Genomic DNA, 27,909 nt, shown 5'->3' with positions numbered 1-27,909 from the left:
TTTTGAGAATACAATTTATTTTATTGCTTTCAACTTTCTTGTTCGTTGTGTTTACTTTTATTTTATTATTATAAACAGGAAGTATATTTATGCAAATGCATTGATTTTCTAAAATCTCCTCATAGTTTATGCATTGAGCTACTGTTATATTATTTACGAATTTTCATTGCGTCGATTTTAGAAAACTGAACACAAAATGCTACACAAAATCTTCCTGTGGAATCCAGAACGGGTAGACACAACCCGTACGTTTTATATTTCAACCGCGAGTCAGTCATCCATTCCAATTTGATGGGTTACAGAGGTCATTATTCAATATAATTAAGTCTTCGCCTTTATTCTGATGTACACCACTTTATACCAAATTGACCATGAGTCCGTTTGCTAAACTGTAATAAAGAAAAAATATTAATCGAAATTATTGCTTTTCGGCAAGAATTACCTGAATGGTAGTTAGTGCTTCCTTTTCACAGTTCTAGTAAGAAAAAAATTATGCTGTTATATAAATAATTAATTATCCCTGACTGTTTTATATTATATAGGTATATTACCGCAAGAAAATCAGCGTCTCGCACATTTTAGATATTACATATAAACTTACAAAATTACTTTATTTATTTAAAGCCTCCAAAAAACTACGCAAACCCTGCTTCTTTATATCTTCATTCCCTTTTAATCATCTTATTCTCGGCTATTTTTATTATTTATGTTCAAAATATCAAGACTCATCATATTATAATATCATGTAACATAAAATAAACCTAGATTCATTTATACTCTAATTCCCATTTAGTTATAATCCCACTTAGGAACGAGTGATAAAACAAAACAAATCAGTATGTTTGTTTATATTTGAAAATTTGAGTGCTCAGTCATTACACCGATCATTAAAATTGCTGTAATCCAATTTATTACTATCGGTTACTAATAAAACGTAGTCGGAATAAATATTTGAAATGAATTGATCATTTACGTCGGTATCATTGCATATGCCAATAACATAATTCCTTTATAAACATTGTACATGGATGATTTAAGTAAACTTTACAACGTTGTAATGTGTTATGATTGGACCGTAACGCGAAACACTTTTCATCGCGGTACAGTTTTTAGCTGTTTCGTGGTTTAACCATGGCTGTTTTGTTATCGAGAACAATCAATAAGCTGTGAATGCGTGTCAAGTGACTAGATGTACGGGAACTTAAAATAATGCGGCTGAATCCGGACACAACAGTATGTATAAAAATAGGTTTTTTTTTTTTTTTTAATTAATTGTTGTTTGCGATGACATGACGACAATGATGGGACCTTAAATCTTATCACATTATGAGTGATATTCCAATGCAGTATGCAAATAGCCTTATACTTAAGAGCTTAAACGGGATCGTATTATCCAGTTCATTATTTTACTTATGTCGTACGTTTCGATGAGGTCACAAGTCTATTCTTCATAAAATACTTAACTGTAAAATAAGCCTACAACGCTATTAAGATAATTATAGCGTAGGGCATGGCGGGAGCCCCGGGAGTTCGAGATTTCCATTAAGTATTGCGATTCATGTGATTATCGATCATTTCTAGCTGTATTAAATATAGGGGTCATTTCTAAGGTCGGCTTCTTCAATGTTGAAAATACTCAACAGGACAAAGCGGTACATCATGCCTAAGCGAAGCCTTGTGTTTTACAAACACACAGATCTGAGTACCTTCGCTCCCGTATCTCGGCCGGAGTTTCCAAATATCACTTTCCTCGATCTCAAAAAGGGCCGTTCGGATTGTCTATATAATTCACAGATTTTCTGGGTTGTGATTTGGCTTTTTTCACATTGCCTCATCTGCGACCGAAGCACGAGTATAATACCTGTAAACACTGCGCTCATCCACAGCTCGTTGACATTGAGATATCTTTTGCATCCTGGCTCTGGGATGAACTCTCCTCCACGATGTTCCATAAGCACTATGATATAACCTCCAAACAAAGTTTGAAAAGAGTTCTCAGTGGGAGGCGATGGCTTAGCTATGCCCCTATCGATGCTGATATCTGAGAGCACCGATTATCACTTCCCATCAGCTAGGTCATATATATACTCGTCTATCTTCTAAGGTATTCAATCATATTTCAACAAAAATCATCGCTAAAAACGCCCTACAACCGAAGTAAGTATAGATTGCAATATTTAGACAATTTAGATTTAAAATTGGATCAAATTTCTCTGTTTCGATTATTAAAATATCTAAGCATAGATGTCCACGCAATCTTACGACCCACTTGATCTTATTAGGTCGCCAAAGCCCGTAGAAGAAATTACTTCGCGAATTTTACTACCCCTCTTTAGAGATAAGGTTGAATAACGAGTCTCCTTTCTTAAATCAAGAACTCACATGTCACTCACACGTCCCACTTCAAATAAAGTTTAAGGAAAGTATTTATTTTACGGTGTTTTTTTTTCATACCTATTCTAGTAGACTCGAGGGGTTATACTATAGTTAGACTCATTCATTGGGTATATAGGTGAGCTCACGAGACTAGCCCTAGCAAGACCAGTGCTTCGCTGAATCTATCACCGGATCGGAAACGCGACCTACTTACTGTGAAGATCCGGCAAGAAACACAGTCGGCTGTTTCTGAGGGCTAATTAATTTGCTATTTACGGTTCGCAGCGGTCTACCTGTTTCTCTGGCATTACTGGACTACTAGTTTATATTCATAGAAAAAAAACTCTTTTAGTCCTTAATGATCCGGAATTTTTTGAACTCACATTAGCAACAAAGTTATTTAGTAAAATGCCTTATAATCTTGATCTTAAATACGAAATAAACAACGAGTACACGGGACGTATCGATGACAAAGCGCGGCGTCAAAATCAGCAGGACGGTCCTTTTGTGCACTCTTTCAAGCCCTAAACATCATATAAAACGAACGCTATTAATTACCCACAAGCCATAAGCAATTTACTAGCGCTTAATGCTGTAATGAAGGCTATAAATCGCCCATTGAGCGTGGTCGATGTATTTATAAACGAGTGGCGGTCACCTGGGACCTTGGCGGCGGATGCCAGCCCGTTGAGATATTTATATATATTACGGTCGCGTGAAAAACTGTACGGGCAAATAGCTAGATTTTTAAACGATTCTCAATCTTGTAATTTAGTTGTTTTATACGGTTAAAAGTTTTTATAGCGATTCAGTTTTATGAAACCATCTTGTTCAAAATCGTGCTATTCCTTTCTATCATGTTGGATGATTTAGTCAATTAAATAATGCAAACTCACCCTTTGAAAATAATGACGCAAATGGTGCCGTAGAGACGCCCCTGAATGCTGGGCCAAGGGTTGCTACATCAGACAAACATTCGCATTATGAACTACTTTGTCTGCTGTTTGTCTAGTTATTAAATATTTATAAATATATTTATTAAACGCATATAATTATGAACATATGTGTATCAATCTCTGGTCCACATAGTACAGGGAATCATAGTTCGGGACCAGAAGATCATGCGCGACTTGTCCCTATATACTATATATTCATGTATTTTCTACTAACAGATATATGTACGTTGCGAGTTCGAAGTCATTTGAAGTCGTTGTGGCCTAACGGATAAGACGTCCGGTGCATTCGTGTTGAAGCGATGCACCGGTGTTCGAATCCCGCAGGCGGGTACCAATTTTTCTAATGAAATATGTACTCAACAAATGTTCACGATTGACTTCCACGGTGAAGGAATAACATCGTGTAATAAAAATCAAACCCGCAAAATTATAATTTGCGTAATCACTGGTGGTAGGACCTCTTGGGAGTCCGCACGGGTAGGTACCACCACCCCGCCTATTTCCGCCGTGAAGCAGTAATGCGTTTTGGTTCGAAGGGTGCGGTAGCCGTTGTAACTATACCTGAGATCTTAGAACTTATATCTCGAGGTGGGTGGCGCATTTACGTTGTAGATGTTTATGGGCTCCAGTAACCACTTAACACCAGGTGGGCTGTGAGCTCGTCCATCCATCTAAGCAATAAAAAAAAAAAAAAAAGAGTTCCTCAATCTCAGGAATAATAAGAAAAAAATAAGCCGAACCATGGTAGAACCCCGTGTGTACTCATAATATGCACCAGTACGGGTTTCATATTCTTATATGATGTTATTTCTACACCGTACAAATCTTTTGTAAGCATGAAATTATTATATTAAGTTACTGGTAATGTAAATTATATACATAATAAGTAGGCAGTACGGCTTAAGGCGGGTACATTGTGAGCCCGCTCGTGTAAATTCTAAAATCGTCAATTCGCCATTCCAATTTTAACCATATGAATATCTATCAAAAAATACCTGGGGCTGTGTGGTATGTGTAGTTCCGGTACCTGTAACATGGAAAGTTCGTTTTTGAAGTAAAAAATTCTAAAGTAAGCGCGGCTATGATTTCAAACTCGATGAAACTATGAGATTTTGTTTGCAAGAGAATGAGGTCGAATGCTTCTGAAGGTGTCACTTCTACCGCGGGTGAAGCACACAGATTTTATTTACGGAGACAAAATTAAGAACTGTCGTCAAAGCGATATCGAATAGTTAGATATTTGGGCAGGATAAGAATAGGTAATTCTTATCTTGCCCAGTATCAATGAATTTATCTATAATCAATTTGTGATTTGTATTTGTAAATACTCCTTGAATACTTCGGTCACATTGCACGGAAGGATGGTAGCAATCTCGAGAGGCTCTTCGTGACTGATAAAGGTAGAGAGGAAAAGACCTCGGGAGCGCAGCCCAATACGTTGGTCTGACCAGATTCGCACCGCCCTTGATTCCACGTTTCACAACGCCCTCCACACCGCCAGAGACAAGAATAGATGGGGATACTTGGGGTCGATATTTCGAGCGATGTCCAGTTTCGGAGTCATTTGGAAGGCAAAGCCAAGTTGGCATCCAAAATGCTGGGAGTCCTCAACAGAGCGAAGCGGTACTTCACGCCTGGACAAAGACTTTTGCTTTATAAAGCACAAGTCCGGCCTCGCGTGGAGTACTGCTCCCACCTCTGGGCCGGGGCTTCCAAATACCAGCTTCTTTCATTTGACTCCATACAGAGGAGGGCCGTTCGGAATGTCGATAATCCCATTCTCACGGATTTTGGGATTTCTCACGTTTGGAACCTCTGGGTCTGCGGAGGGACTTCGGTTCCCTCTGTATTTTGTACCGTATGTTCCATGGGGAGTGCTCTGAGGAATTGTTCGAGATGATACCGGCATCTCGTTTTTACCATCGCACCGCCCGCCACCGGAGTAGAGTTCATCAATACTATCTGGAGCCACTGCGGTCATCCACAGTGCGTTTCCAGAGATATTTTTTGCCACGTTCCATCCGCCTATGGAATGAGCTCCCCTCCACGGTGTTTCCCGAGCGCTATGACATGTCCTTCTTCAAACGAGGCTTGTGGAGAGTATTAAGCGGTAGGCAGCGGCTTGGCTCTGCCCCTGGCATTGCTGAAGTCCATGGGCGACGGTAACCACTCACCATCAGGTGGGCCGTATGCTCGTCCGCCTACATGGGCAATAAAAAAAAAAAGAAAGATCGTGCATGCAAAGGTGATACAAAAGGGTGATCAGGACCCTCAGCAATGAGGAATACGACACAAGGAGGAGGAGGATTTGTAAAAAACCTTACTTGGCCTAAGAAAAACATGTAAAATTAACTTCAAACCGATTCAGCTATTTTCGACTGTTGCGCTTACCAACAAACAGCGTATGATTTATATAAAGTAGACAGAAGCAACCGTTGAATAAATGAAATGCAATCTATAAATTCTGAAACAAGTCGGGTAGCTTATAAAGACTTAAGAAACAAAAACACTGGAAATAAAAACAACAAACAGGCGATATTTAAGAGGATGTTTTATAACTTTGATCGAGCTGCGTAGTTTCCTTCCAGACGCACCGTCTGCTTCGTCCCATATTCTGAATGAGTGATGGTTGTTCCAAAAAGATGGATTAGATATCAAAAACGTAAGTTATTGATTTAATCCGCTTATACGATCAAGGGAACAGATATCGCGAATACAGTTTTCTTTGATAATACTAATAGTCTCTGGGGCTTATTCTGGCTTACATTTCTAACAAAAAAGCTAATTGGAAAGTTAATTTTATTAACATAAATGAATAGTCAAGATCACAAGCTAATTGTTATACAGAAATGATCAAAAACACCAGAACCTGAGTATTGCTGCCTACTTGGAAACATAAGAGTGATACCTCAATAATATAAGTAGTTTGTTTTTGGGCGATCGAGTTTAGATTGATGACCGACATGGTACACTTTGTTTTCAGTGGCTACACAATCGCAAAATGAATGCCGCTACTGACCTTGAGACATGAGGTCGAATTCATAATTGTATTATATTACTTCTTGACACAAAGAGGTGCAATGGTGGTAACATAATTATGCACATAGATTTCATTACACAATGTGATACCTGCAAAGTAGTAATCATTTGTGAGCACTTTTTAGGTAAGCTTTTAAAATAATTGATACCTACCTCAGATTTTAAGCCTTGCGTCCTTGTGCCAATGAATACAATACTCACTTATAAGACCATAGACTTTACAAAACTAACTGCAGGATGCAGCAAATTAAAATGAGTGAATGTTCGCATTAATTCTTATAAGATTGATTACAATTGTGAATTTTGGAATGTTTGTTCGAAATGAAAACCATTACTAATCTAGCTTCAGACGGCCAACGTTGTTTATCAGGGTATCAGCGAATACGAACATTAGCCGTAACATACGCACTAAAAATATTTCACACCAATGAGTAGCACTTGCTCAGATATACAACTATCTAATTTTGCACTCAAGGTGATCGTACATAATGTAATATCTGCATAATATTTAGATATTTTAGTCTTATACCAAACTGCACATCCACAGATTTATGCCCGCTCTCTCAACGTATTACTCGGATTATATTGAGAATATGTAAGACGTATTTGAATTCTTCTTTTTACAAATTTTTGCTTTGAATAAGTAGACAGGCTTTAAGCCTGTGTAGTGCTAAGTGCCTACCGTCACTCACAAAGGTCATAGCTTGAACGCCACCCTACCATGGGTCATGAGGTCGTATACTCAATTTTTGTAATAATTTCACGTTTTTTCACTGAAAACGGAACGTATGATAGTTTTACAGTAGAAATAAGCAAGATGGTAGTGCCTCATTATCCGAGCTTACAATATTCCCTGCCTCTGGTAAATACACAATTTTAAGCAAATTGCGGGGTTTACTTTTTTACGGTAACAAATTTTAGATAGGTACTTTACTATTAATTGCGATTATCTGCATCCGGGTGTTGTGATTATAGTAGAATTTCTGTGAAAGTTTAAGAAAATTTACCCAATGGTCCAGACTTCTTTAAAAGTTCACAGAAGTTTTGACAAAATTAATCAAATAATTACCACTTAATACGTGTTTTGAATTTTTGCACTGAAGTTAAATTATCGTTCCCAAATTTTACCATTATTATAATTAACGTTAATTACGATCTTCATAGCAAGATATACTCTTATTATTTTGTTTTTTAATCATAAGTTAATGTTTTAGTTACTTTCTTATTTACTTTAGTTCAATAAAAGCAGAGCTGATACTGGGTTGGCACTTAATATTTCACAATGACGTAGAACTGACGCAGAATTCACGTAAGCAACGGACAGAAACTAATCTTAAAGATTTGAAATTCACTTTTCATATTACATATGAATGTGTATAGATTCTATTGCTTAATACAAATTTCATTAGTATAGGTGGGCTCAAAGCCCAGCTTGTGTTAAAAAGATGCCGTTGTCCATAATCATTGTTAGCTGTGCACTTGTAGACATGATGTTTGAAGTCTCAATTCTATTGAAATAACGATGGTCCTACCCTTTAAAGTAGAACGTATGAATCTTTCATAGCAGTAACACGGAACTCTTTTTTTCAACATTTTTAGATTTTTTTGTTAGCACTGTTTGCAGACGTGCGTACAGTCCCTTTGATGGTGAATTGTTACCGTTGCTCATGGACTTCCGCGGTGCCGAGTGCATAGCGAAGCCGGTGCCTTCTGACCAAATGATGCCGCTTTTAATGGTTTAGAACTTTACAGGAGCCGACAAGCTCACTTAACTATGTGGGGCCCATAGACATCGAATTGACTTTCACAGATATTTGAAATTGTATTATATATTCGTAATATTGGATGTGAAACGCGAAAATTTCTAGGTAGCTTTTATTCACGTCAGCATCAAAAAACTTATAACAACACATTTTTTGCGTAAGCAAATGTCATCATCAACATCAAAATTAAAGTTGACATAAATACCGTAGCACAGCATATAACGGACAACGTAATTAATGTGTAAATATACTACTTGTGTTGAAAATAAAACTGCAGAATTATGTTGCTATCCAATGTTCTTGTGTTTCAATTGTTTTCAAAATCTGTCAGTGTTTTTTTGTCACTCACTTTTTTGTCTACGGAATGATTCCACGGAACGGTTACTTAATCAGTTAGTTTTTCACGTTGGCACTATTTCAATTAATATTAATCTTTTGGCTAAAATTAAATTAGTTGGAAAGCTGAATTTTAATTTTTCTTCCGGATTTAATGGAACGTTGACGCACGCGGATCGAATTTACATGCACTGTCAAACGATTTTGGCCCTGTTTTATTTTTGGCTTAGATTTAATTACCATTCGCTACTTCTACGTGAGAAATAAGAATAAACAATGAACATTAGCCCTGTCGGTGGTGTCTAATATTCCACGGGGTTCGATTTTTGAGGTATGCCTATAAATTTTCTAATCCTGTTTCTATTTCCAGCTTCCATTACAGAGGGTAAATTCCTAGCTTGTGGTAATTAAATGTGGAGCATTTATTACTTTATTAATGTGATCTCCATAGAAACATCAGCCATTAAATTAAGCTTTTAAATCGTATTTTTTTAAGTTAAAACTTCTCCAATTTATTTACTGCACTGTACCACTAAATGGAAATGATACTCGCAAAGTGGCACTAAAAAGAGACAAACATATACATTTATCATAGCCTAGCCTACGAGAAAATGTCATCAGTGCATTATGATACCAACTGAAGCCTTAATTCTACCACGTGTGAACTGCACACATTTTTAATTGTTTCCTTTTGTACCTTTACAATATTACAATTTTATTAAGTTACAATCTCCCAAAAACCAACCTTCTCGAGACGATTTTATACTCTTAAACCTTGTACCGATGATATTTTCAAAATTTAAACATGTGCCAAGTTATCGATTTCAATATTGACGATGTTTAAAAAGTATTAGGATTCTAAAAAAGCATGCCTGCCAGGAACCAACATTACAGCTATATAACTTATTTAATTTCATTTTGACGGATATATGCATATAAGAATGATTACAGATATGACGGATTCAGGCTGGTTCCATTGTGTTTTTAAAATGATGACGTCAGGATCGCTGACGCCATTCTCTTCATCATTATCATTACCTTCCATAGTGATAGTAATCAAGACTCACTTTTCCAATGAATTCCGTTTATTGTATTTCGAATGTACAATGATAAAAACAGAGAGCTCCTTCCCAGTCGGCTGCTCGAGTCGGAATGTTTTGTGTGACAATAGTCACTCGTAATTATAGTAGAAAGTGGGTGTAGCTTAGTTATAAATTCTATTAAATACCGTCTCAAACAGCTATTGACATGCGTAACATTAAGGAAACAGTTAAATTTTATTCTTTTTAGTTGTAAATAGTGACGTTACGCCGACATATACATAGCATCGGCATAGCTTACTCTTCTTTTGTGATACGGGTAACTCGTTTATTACGAAAGAAGAGTATTATATTATATTTCTCAAAATCAATCACATCACCATTAGATCACCCAACAACAAAAATCGTCGTGGTCTAAAGGATAAAACGCCCGGTGCATTCGTAGCTAGCGATGCAACGGTGTTCGAATCCCGCAGGCGAGTATACTTGAGCGCTTAGAACTTATATCTCAAGGTGGGTGGTGCATTTACGTTGTAGATGTCTATGGGCTCCAGTAACCACTTAACACCAGATGGGCTGTGAGCTCGTCCACCTATCTAAGCAATAAAAAATAAATAAATAAAAACAACAAAACAGCTTACTCGCATATTCTCACTTAATCACCCTTTAAACTGGAAGCCATTATGCATATTCGATAGAAATGGAAGAGCAGAGATATGGAGCCACACTAATTCTGCAAGGACCAGGCCCGTAGTGACAGTGTCAACACGCAACAAAATAACACATCAGGTCATTTTATTTCCAACAAATCTTACTGCGACCCGTCACGAGAATTTCTGCATGGACACTTGCCAACATTTTTTTTGTTTTTTTCAAATTAATCATTGTTTTACGCGTCTCTTAGGTTGCGGTCGATATTATAAGAACGGTCATACGCGCTCGATCTGTGGGCGTCGCTCTACATCTCGTAAAATTTACTGCTGTTTGATTTGCCCTCTTAATTTTTGACAAGACGAAACAAACTTAACTGTCAATCGTATTTACCCTTTCTTAAATGTTGATTCTGTTAAAAATTGCAGTAACGACTGCCTAAATCGCAGACTAAATATTTAATAAATTTTATAATATAATCTTTATATTAATACGTGAAACAAAAATTTGTATCCCTTTTTACGAAAATTGCGCGGCCGGAGGAGTATGAAATTTTCCACACTTATAGAGACTATAGAGAAGAAGTGCACAATGCTAATATTTTTTTTAAATAATGCATAAAAGATACATTAAGTCAATAAAGAAAACATTACACACACTACCATGTATTTGACACACACACAAATGTATAATACTTAGTCTGGCCATACTTAAATACTGTTACAATTAAAAATAAACAAAATATTACATTTGAATTTGGAATCTGTCATTTTTATATGATTACTCATTGAGTTTTCTCATTGTGGCTCAATACATTGTACAATATTTTGCGATATTAAAATCGAGTGGGGTGATAAAGAGAACCGAATCGCTGTGATTGCATTACACAAAGTAGGTATGGAGCCAAATGCAATTTTTAAAACTCTCCATACGCTTGGTATTACTAAATGTTTGTGTACCGGGCTATTAATAGGTGCAATGAGACCTCCTCTGTTTGTGACAGAAAAAGATCTGGCCGTCCACGTAGTGTTCGTACGAAAAAGGTGGTCAAAGCAGTAAGGGAAAGAATTCGTAGAAATCCTGTCCGAAAGCAAAAGATGTTATCTCGGGAGATAAGATAGCACCTAGAACCATGTCGCGCATTTCAAAAGATGACTTGGGACTTGCAGCCTATAAGAGACGTACTGGTCATTTTTTAACTGACAATTTAAAAGAGAATAGGGTGGTAAAATCAAAACAACTACTGAAGCGGTACGCAAAGGGAGGTCATAGAAACATTTTGTTTACGGATGAGAAAATTTTTACAATTGAGCAACATTTTAACAAACAAAATGACCGTATTTATGCTCAAAGCTCTAAGGAAGCTTCCCAATTAGTCGACAGAGTGCAACGTGGGCACTATCCGACTTCAGTGATGGTTTGGTGGGGCATTAGCTATGAAGGAGTGATTGAGCCATACTTTTGTGAAAAAGGTATCAAAACATCGGCACAAGTGTATCAAGATACCATTCTTGAGAAGGTAGTGAAGCCCCTTAACAACATCATGTTCAATAATCAAGAATGGTCCTTCCAGCAAGACTCGGCGCCAGGTCATAAAGCTCGGTCTACGCAGTCTTGGTTGGAAACGAACGTTTCGGACTTCATCAGAGCTGAAGACTGGCCGTCGTCTAGTCCCGATCTTAATCCGCTGGATTATGATTTATGGTCAGTTTTAGAGAGTACGGCTTGCTCTAAACGCCATGATAATTTGGAGTCCCTAAAACAATCCGTACGATTGGCAGTGAAATTTTTTCCCATGGAAAGAGTTACTTCTATTGATAACTGGCATAACGTTTAAAGGACTGTATTGCAGCCAATGGAGACCACTTCAAATAAGCTTTTTATACTTTAAATTGTTTTATATTTATGTATTAAACTAACACACTGTAAAAGTAATAAATGTTATTTGCAATAGATATTTTGTTTATTTTTAATTGTAACAGTATTTATGGCCAGACTAAGTATACTCTTTGTTTATTGTCAAACTTTTCTTATTGCTTAAAGTCTGTAGTCAAATTGAGAATAGGTTAGTATTGTTTATCTTTAATATTACGAGTATTTGTCTATAGTGTAGTCTTGGCGAAATCTGTAACAATCGGACCATAATAATGTTGAAACTTATAATTTCAATTAATTATAGTCGAATTTCGACTACTGCGGGACCACTAGTAGGTACATATAATACTTCAATCACGACCCTGCCGCGAGTAGTAGTACATTTACGCACCATCAAACACTATTCAAACTGACTGACGTCAATATATTAACATTTAATTTAATGTAAAACCAACCCAAGCCAACTAATTTTATTTCGTAACGAAAACAAGACAACGTCCAACTTGTTTTCACAATTAAAAACAAATAAAACAAACTATTTAGAACACATAATTCGGCTCTTGACCCGAGAAAATGCATTCAGACGTCGAGAGCTTTCAAAGTACTTTAATATATTTTGCTAATTACATTCCCAAAAAAAAAAAAAACACAAGAGAACACAATAAATACCGACAACCTTAATGTGGATTACGTACACACATAATATTATTTTGCAGATCTTGTTGCATTGGCATACAACAGATTCAAAATCAGAACGAATCAAAGAAACAATTAAAAAAAAAATTAAGCTGTCTAAACTTAGTATGTATTTACTTGTATGTATAAACTTGTATCCATTTATGTTATATATTTATACATACAGACATACATAGATATTTATTTATATATGAGATAGCTATACAAAAGAAAGAAAGTGATTATTGAGACAGAAAGTGATTGTTGAAACTCCTTTTGAAGGAGGATTTGAAGGATATGTATATAATAGGTTGGCGAAAAAGTTTCTTCGCCTTTTTTAAGAAAATTCACAACATTTTTCAATATAGTTTATTTACATTTAACTAAAGTGTTTAGGTACCATTTTGTTCGATAACTTTTTGCCATCTTGTAGGTAGGGACATGATCCCATTGCTATAGAAATTTTGGGGCTTCTGATCAAAACACCGCGACAATTGGTTTTGGCAGTCCACTCGTAATGTTAACCTCAAACTGCCTAAAGAATTCTGAAAAGACCAAAACAAGTGGAACTCTCAAGGTGCAAGGTCAGGACTATACAGCGGATGCATTAACACCTCCCAACTAAGCTCCCTTAATTTTTTCTGACTGGCTAATAATGTGTGAGGTCTAGTGTTATCATGATGAAAAACCACACCCTTCTGTTGATTAATTCCGGCCGCTTTCTGTCAACTTCTTCCTTTAATCTTATCAGTTGTTCGCAGTAGAGTTCAGAATCGATGGTCCTGCCTGGTGGTAACAGCTCGTAATGAATAATGCCCTTCGAATCCCACCACACACACAGCATCACCTTGTTGCGAGTTAACCCGGGATTCGCCGCAGTCTGTGAAGCCTGACCGGCCTTTGACCACGACCTTTTTCGCACGTTGTTGTCGTACGTGATCCACTTTTCATCACCAGTTATCAGCTTCTTCAAAACTGGTTCGGTTTCATTACGTCGTAATAAAGGATCACAAATGAGTACACGGTTCATTAGGATTCTTTCAGTGAGCTCGTGAGGTACCCAAATATCGAGCTTTTTTGTGTACCCAGTTTTTTTCAAATGCGCCAAAACTGTTTTGTGGTCAATTCCCAGTTCTTGAGCTACGTCGTAACTACTAATATGCCGATCTTGCTCCACTTTTTCAAAAATGGCATCCATTTTATCCGTAAGAGGGCGACCAGAGCGACGTGCATCTTTGACATCAAAATTTCCAGATTAAAAACGCTTAAACCAAATTTGTGCTACTCTCACAGACACTGCACTAGGTCCATAAACATCGCAAATTTTTTTCGCGACTTGCGTTGCATTTTTGCCTTTTTGGTAGTAAAATTTTAAAATGCATCGAATTTCTTCATTAGATTCACTCATCTTGACAGCACGAAAAATAAATAAAAATCACACATTTTCCTCATGTGAATTTGGAATTATCATCTTTAAAATTTAAACTTTTAATGATACCAAAACCAGTCAGATACAAATAGTATAGCCAAAGGGATATTATTACAAGTTCATACATACTATAATCCGAAAAGACTTTTCCCCAACCTATTGCACAGGTTATATGCAGGCATACCTATATGCATACAATCATTTAGGCCTTCCTAAACTACTCATGCGATTAAGATGTGACTTCATACACTTAATGATCTTAATCGTTGTTCTTGATAATCCAGAGAATCTCTTTGTTGTAGATTCGAGAAATCGACGTTTTTCATACAATTATCAATAGTCATAGCAGAGCAGATTACACTAATATATAATAATTATTTTTTATTTGCATTGTCATTCAACTTCTAAGCGGTTGGACGATTTCGATGATCTAAGCATTTGTGGTTTGCTGTCTGAAAACTCACAGCTGAGTTGTGCCTTTGCACAATTTTTCTTATTACTAGTATTTTTATTTTTGTGCAATGAACCAAAAATAAAAAGACGATAGACTAGAAAGTAAAGATTTATACCATTTTTTTTGTCGGTAGCTTTGTTTCCGTGACGTATAGTTGACTCATAATTTCTCAGATTACGTCGATTGCCTTTAAGCGTAACGGGATTTGTCGAAAACAAATAAAAAAATCACACATGAAAACCGTACAAAAATATGAATATAAAATCATATTGATGCCGTCGTAAATTTTTTTGACGTAGGTACGTTTGTTTCGAGCTTATTTATTTCAAACGAAGTTAATGTTCCGTTGCTACATCAAAAATATATATGCTACAAATCTAGATATATTCAGGGTCGCGGCAAACCGACCTTAGACTGAGTTCCTTCTCCGTGAATCTCAGATCCAAACTTATGACTAGGCATCAACAGGTCTCGTTCACTGCTTGTTGTAAATAAACCGTCACTTACTCAAACTAACAACTAGTTACTAAACACTGATTATTGGGTAGTGATCATACCCAAATGTTCACGATTGACTTCCACGGTGAAGGAATAACATCGTGTAATAAAAATGAAACCCGCAAAATTGTAATTTGCGTAATTACTGGTGGTAGGACATCTTGTGAGTCCGCGCGGGTGGGTACCACCATCCTGCCCTTTTTCTGCCTTGAAGCAGTAATGCGTTTCGGTTTGAAGAGTGGGGCAGCCGTTGTAACTATACTGAGACCTTAGTACTGATATCTCAAGGTGGGTGGCGCATTTACGTTATAGATGTCAATGGGCTCCAGTAACCACTTAACATCAGGGGGGCTGTGAGCTCGTCCACCCATCTAAGCAGTAAAAAATAAAAAATAAAAAAGCCAACAAACTGAAACCGTGCACCTAGAATAAACAATGGAGTAGTCATTAAAGTTTGTGTTAATTATTAAAAAAATATGATTAATAATTATACAAACTAAAAAGTTAAAAAATCTCCAAGTGCGTGACGTTCTACAAAACAAAAGTATCAAATTGAAACCTTTAGTGTCACTGTCGTACGCTCAGCGACGCGTGTCGCGCCATGGGTTAAAACGACACCGAATTCGAGAAGAACTCGGTTATTAGCAGTTTTTTTTTTCTAATTAAGCGGCCTTCTAATACGAAACATCAATAACATTGTTTTTTATACTTTTGTATTTCTAAACAGTAAAACTGATTTAAAATATCCAATGTTGTTTAAATGACCTTTTCATTGATCTACATAGGTGGGCCAATTCACCATCCTATACTGTATATATTTTTTTTTATTGCTTAGATGGGTGAACGAGCTCACAGCCCACCTGATGTTAAGTGTTTACTGGAGCCCATAGACATCTACAACTTAAATACGCCACCCACCTTGAGATATAAGTTCTAAGATCCTCAGTATAGTTACAACGGCTGCCCCACCCTTCAGACCGAAACGCATTACTGCTTCAGGGCAGAAATAGGCAAGGTGGTGGTACCTACCCGTCCGGACTCACACACTAGTAATTATAGCTTAGCCAGTAATAATTTTATATATGTTTTATACCATAACACGCATATCTTAGGATGAGCGCATTTTTAGACTTCAGATATGAGCTCCGGTAACCACACCAGTATGTTTTTTTTATTAATTGCATCTCCAAAATTAACAAAGACAGATAAAAATACCTATCACGAAACTAAACATAAAAATATTGCGATGATTTATCATTCAGAACATCTCTCGATGGCCCTGCGATAAACGCGATAAAATAAAAATACATATACCTCAAGGCAGATGCCACCAGAGATTTGGACATCAATTTCAAGATTTGAACAGAGCGGTTCACGGAAATTTGTACTCAAAAGAAATACGATACGCATCAAAATTGTATAAAGAGTTAACGTTTAGTAGGCGAACGATGTGCGTGGGCTAGTTGGCTCACGTCCAGGAATCACCTGCCGACCCTTGTATACCGATAAAAGCTAAACATTATTTACAGCTGTATCTAACGCACTTATTGTTGCAGAAAATGCGATTACCGGGGAGTTATCGAGCGCGCCACGATCACTAGAACTCTATTAATATAACGAGCTTTTTTCGTTCTAAGAGAATACAGTTTAAGCCTGATAGCCCCTCGCGATAACAAAAAACCAATAGACTGTAATAACAATCTATACTTAATATTATAAAGAGGAAAGATTTGTTTGTTTGTTTGTTTCGAATAGGTTCCGAAACTACTGGACCGATTTGAAAAATTCTTTTTCCATTAGAAGCCGACATTGTCCCTGATGAACATAGGCTACTTTTTTTTATTTTTTATTTATTTATTTTTTTTGGTTTCATGTGTGTTTTAATGTTTCCGAAGCGAAGCGAGGGCGGGTCGCTAGTTTGTAATAAAAAGACTTCTTGGCCTAAGGGATAAGACGTAGCCAATCGTATCAAGCAACTATATCGGTGTTCGAATCCCGCAAGCAGGTAGCACTTTTTCTAATGAAATACGTACATCCACGATTAAGGAACAACATCGTGTAATAAAAATCAAAGCCGCAATATTTTTAATTACTTAATTACTAGTGGCAGGATGTATTGCGAGCCCGCACGGGTAGGTACCGCCACACCGCCTATTTCTGGCGTAAAGTAGTAATGCTTTTTGGTTTGTAAGGTGGGTCAGCTGTTGTACTATAAAAATTGAGACGTTAGAACTCATATTTCAAGGCGTGTGACGGTATTTACGTTGTTAGTGTCTATGAGCTCCGATAACCACTTAACAACAGGTGGGCTCTGAGCTCGTCCACCCATGCAAGCAATAAAAAATATACATTAAAGAATATTTGAATATCAGATATATGACGAGCAGAAACTAAAAATACATAGTATAATTCGGTCTGTGATTCAGTTTCTGTCGAACTATCAATTGTATCTCCTCAATTTTCAGCAAATAATTTAAAAATTAAAAACTTAATAATTACCTCTAAGTCACTTATGCTGCACATAGCCAAAAAACTGTGCAGATAGCTTAAAAAAAATGAAAACGACATGTTGTTGAGTAACTAAATAGTGATGTTCGTCCAATATGTTCGAAAGCATTTTATCACAGTGACAAACCCCATAAATATTGACAGTCGTACTAAGACGGCAAAAATATTACTATATTGTAACGAACAACATTACAAGTGATTTATAACAGTATTGTTAATGCATCACGTTTTGGCGACAGTTCAACATGAAAACATTCCAAAATATACGGTTATGTGGCTTAATGGAAACGCAATTAGATCGTGAGAAAAAAAAGCAATCATTCGAAATTTTCACAAAAGCATTTGAAGGACATTACACTTTAATTCGAGAGTGTACGGCATGTTTTAGAAGTTTTGTATTTTTGAAATCGTTTCGTTTGAGTTTTCAATCAAATGAAACCTTAATTCGTCCAATCAATTACCTCGATACCTTTTTTTCCAACACAACACATTCTAAAGTACCCGTCATGTACATAAAAAAATTACGTTTCTCAAACTTTTCACGGTAAAAATGAGTAAGTATTTTTTGAAAAAAATTATAAATACAGTTTGACAATCTGCTGTTACCTAGCGTCAATATACGTATACAATACATTGTACTGGAAGTTTTCAACCGGTGGCGAAGATTAATAGTGGTCTTGACAGACGTGAAGTGCGCACGCATATGTCTGGTGTTCGGACACTGCATGCCAGCGATCATACAGCAGACCGGAATGATACTTGCCAAACTAATGCTTGATTCTTTGTTAACATTGCCAAACGCATACTTTGACTTGCCAATGTCAAGACGCATACGGAAACCGTAACATTACCGATTAGGTCAGTACAATAGCACTGAACACTATTAAGGGCATTGCTTTTTACAGTAAGAAGATTTTTTGAAATGGCATAACCTCATGAAGGCTATCATTCTAGATTATACGTAGATAGTATGTAGACGTCGTAGACACGTCATAGATAGTACGTAAAAATTATACCAAAAAAGGAACGGTTTGTAGTACATTTCGGTCCATGATTTTACGAATCTTGCAGAGATTGTGTAAGGAAAGAGTGCATTATTTAGAACTATCGAAGTAATGACCCAGAAGATAGTTTGGTATATCGAGAAGGACGATCAATATAAAGCCGGACCGATTAGATTCTGCCACACTGAAGAACCAGGTCTAGATAATCAAAGAAAATCAAAGACAAAGCTTGTTTAATATTACAATCAAATTTAGAAGCCATTGATATATCGACAATGTGACTTAAATAAGCGTAATATGTGAAATTGGCTATACAACAAATTTTCAGTACACAATACAGAAGTATTTAAGAAAAGCTGATAGTAACTTGAGGGAGGAAAAGGATTCTAAGGAATTTTGTAATGAAAATAAGTAACGTAAGTACTACATGCCGACCTTTTGTCGACCAATAAGCACAAAGCGTATTACGCATTACGCTCCGTGCAGTTTGTGTGTGTTTACGCATATTATGAATATGATACTGTTCATAAGATTGTTGCTAAAAACTTATACAACAACGGTATTGATTAGCCTAATGTCAGATGTTACGTAATTCAGCTTGTATAAAGACAGCAGTACTAAATATTTGCGCTGAAAAGTTTAACTCTGAACAAAATAAATATTTTTTTAAAGCCTCAAAAATATATTTACGGATTATTAAAGCAGCCCTGCGTTATTTTTGCTGACTTCTTAATACCCGCATGATTTACGGGCATTCATGAACTTTAGTGGGGATGAGATCTATCTTCATTATTAATTAACAAACAAGAAATAAAGCAATAGAATGCTCTCGAATGTTTTCGAGTTTTAACCATATTTTTATAAACATCGTAGCCATCCTGCTACGACGTAGTACAACAAAATGTTAACCTTTTTTTAAAAAATCAATTTATTTATGACAATTATAACATCAGTTAAGCATATTTTATCTCGATTGATGAGATTTATAATTTTTCATATTAATAAACCATATGTTAAAGTCATAAAATGGTCAGTCTAAAATCCCCTGTACTTACCAAGTATCGTTAGCAAGTACCGTAAAATGTTGGCAAAGCAAAACTTAAAAAATTTAGAATATTTCGCAAGTAAATTTTTTTTTTTTTTTTTATTGCTAGATGGGAGGACGAGCTCACAGCCCACCTGGTGTTAAGTGGTTACTGGAGCCCATAGACATCTACGACGTAAATGCGCCACCTACCTTGAGATATAAGTTTTAAGGTCTTAAGTATAGTTACAACGGCTGCCCCACCCTTCAAACCGAAACGCATTACTGCTTCACGGCAGAAATAGGCAGGGCGGTGGTACCTACCCGCGCGGACTCACAAGAGGTCCTACCACCAGTAAATTTTACTTGTAATCTTTTTTGGATTGGTTTAATAAAAGTAGTAATACAATATAATAATAATTTGCTACGTCGTAGCCATCTCGTAGAACAATTGATACGTTTTTTTGTATTATAAAATAAATAAAAACGTAATCCTTAATCAGTGCTTAATTGTTGATCGAGACCGAACTATCTTACTAATTGCATAGGTATTCAGATAATATAAAACCGTTATCAGTAAGCCCGGAACTGATAAAGTTTATTTGCATTCGGCGAATTCATAAACACGGGATTATAAGCTCTACTGCTGTGAGTTAACACGTTTGTTTAATTTATCAGATCGTGGTTTTGAAATTTGTATGCCAGTGAGAGTTCGATCGCTGGCAGCCGGCCCGCTGCCCACTACGGAACTTATAAAACAGGCGGGTGTCTGCTCCCGCGCCCGGAACGCCACAATCACGACGCTGTCCTCATGGGGCGCGCTAACCTCTCTCGATAATACTTATATACCTAAAAAAAATACAATCTATGTATTTTCAATAACCAGTTACCGGGACCAAGCTATAAGTGAAACGGTAAGTTAATTTAAGCTACGCGAAGGTGTTGCCAGCGGATTGTGAATAGTGCAGTGACTGTTCAGTGTTACCATAAGCAAGGGAATGTGATTTTTGGACTTTAAAAACGGACCTTAGTGTACTATTCGTGTATTTGTTTTGAAAGCTTGCTATGTAGATATCGGACGGTGATAAGGTTGTGATGGAAGCCAGTGCTGTCTGGAGTGAAATCGATAAATCGAGTGACACAGTCTCATTAGAACTCACACGTTAAAATTTGCATTTTAAAATTGAAGCACCTCAGTCCGTGACGTAACGAAAATATTTATATCTCTTAATGTATGTCACGGTTTTACGATTTTCTTGTCTAACTCCAGAAAGCACAAATCCAGAATTACAAATGTTCAAAAGATAAATAACGTCTTATCATGCAAACCGTCATACCTAGCGCCATCTAAACATATGTATCAAATTACAATGTGTTAACAGACAACTTTATAATTAGCTAAACTGAATTGATCATAGCACTGACATTGAGAACGACACGAATCAATTTATTTTCTTCTTCAATTTCCGTGGATTCTATTGACTAGCTGTAGGAAATTTAAAATTAAATTATTTATTTAGTTGAAGACTAATATCACAAGAGTAAATTTCCAAGACTACCAACAGGTTACTATTAATATTTGCCCGTATTACGCGCTCTTTATTGTATGCAGTTATAATTAATACAATACATCATCAAGGACCAAAATTTCAATCTCATAATCGAGAGGAAACGAGTCGCCATATATTTTTAGTACGTCATTTGCCAACATCATCTCTTAGTAGCAAGTAAAACTATTCTCATAAAAAACAATATAACAGAACCTGACTATAATGTGTTTTATGTTGACCTACTTTGCACTTATCTATTTTGATCAACATGTCAATAGTAAAATACACTAATCTCTTAATGATGATTAAATAGTTGAACAAAGAAAATTGAGAAGTTATTATATTTATAACAAAAGGACGCGAATAAAATTCATATAATTCAATTCGTATTCGCGTGTGTAATGTCGCATTTCGCACCAATCGCTGCTCTACAAATCCAGTATTGAATTAATGTAGGTATATGAACTGTTTTAGTTTAAAGAAAGCTTTTTAAACTAAACTTTGAGAAACAAGGCTATCAACGTTATACGCCTTTCCACAATAATGTTTTCTTCTAATATTTTATAGAGGTTCACAAAATTACATATTGATAAAGGAAACAAGAATTTTATCAGTTTAGTAATTCAACATTTACATGACCATAAAATTAAATGGTCTCGGATGAAATTCAACATCTGATATATCTGAAACTTTCCCACTTATTCTATCTAATAGACAGTTGAATTATTGAGTTGTTCTGAGAAAAACTGATCGTTAAATAAAATACCGTTACTTTTCTAATAATACAAATGGTTAGCTTATACTTTGAATCGCGATAGTAATGTTTACTTTATGCAGTAACTGCCAGCTGTAAAAATACTCCTCATTTCAGATTATAAAACCACGAATATTCTAACAAAGCACCTAATATACTATGACGTCAATATAGACCAGACGTATTATATTATATATTGTAGTTTTTCAGAATTTAAATTGATCATTTACCGGCAGACGTCACTGCATACTTCAAGCTAAAAATCGAGATCAAAGAGATTTCAAGTCTAGATCGGTGCCGTGTAAATTATGAGTAAATAATTTAAGGCTATAATTTTTGTTGAGATTACTATCTCAATTCTAAATTTAATTAAAAATTGAGATCATTGACGAGCTAAAAAGTTTGCGATAAATTTATCCCATACTAGCTGGCAGACTTCGTAGTGCCTCAATCGATAAATAAAAGACCTGAGCTTTTGTATAAAATAAACTTAAAACAAACAAAAGAAATCCGTCCGACGGGGGATACATCAAAGGAAAAACAAAATTATTTCTTTTTATATAATTCCGAGCATTTTCATATTTATCATCTACCTTTTAAACCTTCTCTGGACTTCCACAAATAATTCAAGATCAAAATTAGCCAAATCGGTCCAGCCGTTCTCAAGTTTTAGCGAGACTAACGAACAGCAATTCATTTTTATATATACTAGATGATGACCGAGCTTTGCTTTTTTTTTGTTAACGCCATCTTGTTGTATCTTTAAAACGGTTAGTTGCCCTCAATTAAGAAAAATAGTATTATTATTCGCCAATAGATGTCGCGAAGAGTCATAAAGTTGATTATCGATAAAGTTGATTATTGAAAACACGAATAAAACAACATTTTCTGAAAATAAATCGTAGCTAGATCGATTTATCGCCCCGAAATCCCCTGTATACTAAATTTTATGAAAATCGTTGGAGCCGTTTCGGAGATTCAGATTATATATATATATATATATACAAGAATTGCTCGTTTAAAAGTATAAGATAGAAGATAGATTCCTTGACAGCGTGTATAAAAATACAAAAGTAAAATAGATTAATGCTGATATCTAATATACAGCCCATATTCAATATTAATACCGAATACATTTGTTTGATCAAAGCAATCTCGAGGGCGATTTTCGATATTGTTATAAATCACTTGTTTGGCTTTGATACCGACCTTCCTGAGCATGTCCAACATCTTCGATCTAAATCCTCGGATGTCCCGCCAACTGCCGCAGTATAGTTATGCCAAAACTGACTATTACGACACACTTGTACACGCATACAATAATTCTATTTCGATTATTACCTTCGACCGTTTATTTGCAGATGACGAATAGCCTTACAAAGATCTTTGTATGCGTGCGAACTATATTCGTTATCGAAATATATTCGTGCGTATGCTCGTTACATTATCTAGGAATTTTAAAAGCGTACCAGTCAAACGTATGCGATATTGTTAAGTATATTCAACAGTGCCAGTCTAAGTGCTTCTCTATAACAACACGAATCAAGAATAGACAACGATTCTAAATAAAATCGACATAATTACCGATAGGAAAAACATACAAGCTGCTTATGAATCAGCAGGACTAATCGAAGTTAGTCTTTAAAGCCGTGCCAATAACAACAAACGGCAGAACCGCGAATACCCCGCCTTCATGATCACAGCATTAAAACATAAAATTTCTGGAAAACATTACAGATCTTCAGTTACTATTTATAGATCAGAATGCGGTGGTAGAGCTGCGGGATTTCGTGACGAAAATCAGAAAGCCTTCGAGGCGATTTAACTGACTTTAGCTTTCTTTGAACGCGGGTCACACGATTCCGAATAAAATATCAAATGTGATTTTTTTTATTTCACAAACAAAAATTCGGCAATCGTTTTTTTTTTGTATCCTATTTTAAATTCAAAAAGTAAACGTACTTTAAAAAATCATCATCAATTATTATTGGAGAGAGCCAAATTATTCCATCTTTTTATCACCATACATTATCAGACAAGCAAATATCATACAAAGTGGGATATGGATTTCGTGGTGGTTACCGGAGCGTTTAGGTGCCAGTACAACATGAATAGCATCGTTCCCCTGAGACATGAAATCGAAGTCCCAATCGTATGTTGATACGATGAACCGATGATGACATTATTGAGTAAAAGTCACTAAACCAAATCGTTTTTAAAGGAATTAAGAATATCCACTGTCCCATCATATAATAAACAATGTTCATTTGCAAGACTAACCATATTGAGTGGAAACGGTAATGTCAGCCGATCTCCTGCCTCCCTCTGAGGAAGGCAAATTGAAGGAGCAATGCAGAGTTATATTTGAAAGGTGTCATTATCGTCTCACAAACCCAATTGTCTGTCTGTCCCCTCCCTAGCAACATGGTTGCCGGAGGATGCCTATATAAAGGATTTTTCAAACACATCTGTACCTTTTGTTTAGTATATTGCTGTTTCTTGGATTTGCCATTAAAACAAATACTTTCCGCGCCATACGTGACCATTCACCCTGCACCTTGACAATTCACACATCCACGTACGTACAGTGCAAAAAGCAAAAATACACTTATTGATTACGATAATATTAACATAAAAATATCAGGAATCGCGAGCACTAAAATATGCAGTCAGCTGCAGAATTGCATAGATAGATTTTCAGATTTGAATCCTAGTTTATTAATTTAAACTAAAAGGCATTTGTCGTTTATTCAATACACAGGTAGTAGGTATAAACTCGGCATAAAGCTTTTTTTTTTCACTTAACTACTTTGCATTCTAAACTGTCTTCTTGTATAACTACCTCCGCTTAATATATTTCCGCGAAGGTATATCATATAGGATTTACACGGTAGGCAGCGGCTTGGCTCTGCCCCTGGCATTGCTGAAGTCCATGGGCGACGGTAACCACTCACCATCAGGTGGGCCGTATGCTCGTCTGCCTAAAAGGGCAATAAAAAAAAACTACTATACAAAGGAATTCGATTATTAAATGGCAAATGATTTTTTTTATTTTATAGCCATTCGTACCACGCTTATAACATAACAATTGACGTTGTCAAAATTTTAGTTAATTTCATAGACCTATATAGTAGGGACACGACATATTGTTCTATACGTACAATTGCTTATATAAATAGCACCCATTTTGAAGGCACATACATAAACATATATCTATCTCGTTCTTACTCAGCACTTTAACTCGCAGGAAAACAATATAACAGTATTTCAGTGCGTACATAAAATGAAACATGAATATACGTAAATGTCTCCGTCTCCGTCTAATGAGGCCGAAAATCCGCCATGTTTAGCGCGCCAAATGTCATTGTCACGTCAGTTCGGCCGTCTGTTTTGGGTTGTACATTATTTATTGACTTTGATATCGATTTAATATGATTGCTTATATAAAATTTCTTATTTTATCATGCTTAAAACATACAAAAATAATAATTAAAACATATTTTATAGGATCTCAAGAAAGTCGATGCCCCAAAACTATTATCTATATATATTTAAATTCATTATGGAGCCCTCATCCGAAAAATCGGACACCATTTTTCGGTCGGAATCTATTGATCATGACACTAATCATAAATACCTCTTTAAAATATGTCATCAAAACATATTTAGACATTCTGTTTAGATATTTCAGGAAAAAGGCTACCGACAAAATCTCTTCGGAACTATTTAAATAAAATAGTTTTATTCCGCAGTGAGTAAAACACTATTGTCAACTCGTTAAATATTTAATAATTAAGTGATTTTAGAGAGGAAGTCACAAGGAATGACGTTTGTAATTTTATTAACGAATAAATGTTCTGTAGGTGTTTTTATTTATCAAGCGGTCCCTTGATAAGTTCTCGTCTTAGATTTCACATAATATCTAAATCACATCATCTTTGCACATAACAATATACTTACTTCCTATTAAAGTATAAATTCTACAAATACATTCACTCAACAATATTTAAAATAAAATGAGCCAAGAACGTTTATCGATAAAACCTTTCTAACATTAAAATCTTCTGGGCAGCACTAAAACCGCCATGTTTTGTGGCCAGATGACGTCACAGTGGCACGAATTTTTTGTTGACATTTCATTTCCATAGGTTTCCTACTTCAGTGGTTAATTTGGTCTCCAGAACTATCAGCTTTGAACTTTCGGGTCGAGCGCTCAATGCGTGTAATACGCGTGTCAGCAAAATTCTCTTTAATGCGCACATTACAAAAATATATGCGATCCAAAAAGTATGGTAAAGAGCAAAGGTCATTTCGGCGCTTACTTCCAGAACTCAAAAACATACCAATTTGTACTGTCGTTGACAATAGTGGTACCAAGTATTATACAATGTATTATCACTACATAGTATAAAACAAAGTCGCTTTCTCTGTCCCTATATCCCTATGTATGCTTAAATCTTTAAAACTACGCAACGGATTTTGATGCGGTTTTTTTTAATAGATAGAGTGATTGAAGAGGAAGGTTTATATATATAATAACATACATTAAATAGTGGAGAAAACAATAATAAATAACAGTTTCCGAAGCGAAACGAGGGTGGGTCGCTAGTATAATTATAATATTATGCTTCAAATTTATTAAATAGCCCAAGTTTTGAATTCAATCATTTAATTTCAGTGCTAAAGCAACTAAAACAGAATTTATAATTAGAGCATCCGAACGACTACGATATGACTAGTAAAATTAATTATAACAAGTTTACTACACAAATATCTGAAATATGTAATGTATTAATTAATGGGCTGTAAAATAACGGAAATAGTACGCGAGTCAAACTAGAGTGATTTTTAATCGGTTCATAAAACGAACGGTCGCCTTTATTGACGGAGCCTATAGCTTATTGAACCTCGTTCTTTATATATTTTTTATGGATTACGGAAAATTAAACTTTGCCATTGTGTTTGTAACCTTACTTTTGTCACGTAAAGCATTAGGTAAATCTAAATATACATAATGATGATTTGAATTACTAAAACAATGTAGCAAACAGTAACGTGTATAACATACCATTTCGTGAAAGTTTATGGTGATTAAGGTTTCCCTTATCAAGTTTTCAATGGTCTAATTGAAATATAGGCTAAAATCAATAATAACTGTATCAATGTATGTAATAATAATAATAATATAACACTTTATTTAACACCATATGTACAGAGTAAGCGTAAGAGTATCTACAATCTAACGTGGTCGAAAAAATCTATACTTATCAATTTAATTTCAAACCACATACATTAAGCATTTTAGAGCTATTTTAAATCTGGCAAACACTACAAAAGATAAAAATTGACAAATGGAACTTAAAAAAAAAACGAAAACATTTTTCTTTACGAAATGATCTTTTGATATTAAGTAATTTACGAGCCATAAAATCATGTTATATGAATTTATCACCTGGCGTAGTCTCAATATCATCGTAACAATAATTACTTGGTAATAACATGGACATGCCCACTCGCTTCTAAAAGACCATGTACAAAAAATGTTTTGATGAAAAAATGCATGATAGATTCTTTAGTGAAATAAAAATATACAATATAGATGGGATCGCCAGGAATGTACTTTTTAATACACTTTTATTAGCTTCAGACGTACCTATGTATGTTTGTAACGGAATCTTTGAACATGATTTTGAACCCCTTCAAAACGTCGGATTAATTTTAAATTATTTTTATAAGACGTGACAGACGAACATCCAATTTGATAGCTTGCCATTTACCTTGTTTTTATGTAAGTACTTCATAAGGGACAAAAAGGTTGGCGCTCTTGCACTCACTTCTATTACCTACGGACAAACGAGCTTAAAAAAATAAACACAATAAAAGCAACTATTTTGAATCTGCTATTTTAGAAAACATAGTTAACTAAATGATACGAATCCAATTAAATAAAATTTTATTTCTTCGAGGTACTTCGTAA

The 27,909-nt window shown here is 35.5% G+C and overlaps 1 protein-coding gene and 1 long non-coding RNA gene across 4 annotated transcripts in view; one reads left to right on the top strand and one right to left on the bottom strand.

The window, feature by feature from the left end:
* Positions 1-27,766, bottom strand: LOC101736152 (uncharacterized). 2 transcript variants are annotated; one of them, XR_009973985.1, is made up of 5 exons: positions 27,586-27,766; positions 27,001-27,070; positions 4,328-4,359; positions 3,273-3,335; positions 1-389 (listed from the first exon to the last, which is right to left on the bottom strand). It is a non-coding gene; the product is annotated as an uncharacterized LOC101736152 (long non-coding RNA). The 2 variants fall into 2 exon arrangements; XR_009973984.1 differs by having other exon boundaries at positions 27,001-27,751.
* Positions 20,133-27,909, top strand: part of LOC100302733 (sarco/endoplasmic reticulum calcium ATPase) — a 30,303-nt gene continuing 22,526 nt past the window's right edge. The window contains exon 1 of one of the 2 annotated variants that reach the window (XM_038013109.2): positions 20,133-20,542. The gene's annotated coding sequence lies outside the window, so the exon portion shown is untranslated. The remainder of the gene's footprint in view (positions 20,543-27,909) is intronic. The other variant, XM_038013113.2, reaches the window with a different exon arrangement.

Source organism: Bombyx mori, chromosome 10 (genome assembly GCF_030269925.1).
Source record: "Bombyx mori chromosome 10, ASM3026992v2".
Taxonomy (NCBI): Eukaryota; Metazoa; Arthropoda; class Insecta; order Lepidoptera; family Bombycidae; genus Bombyx; species Bombyx mori.
The sequence above is the reverse complement of the archived record's forward strand: the minus strand, read 5'-3'. Positions and strand labels throughout refer to the sequence as shown.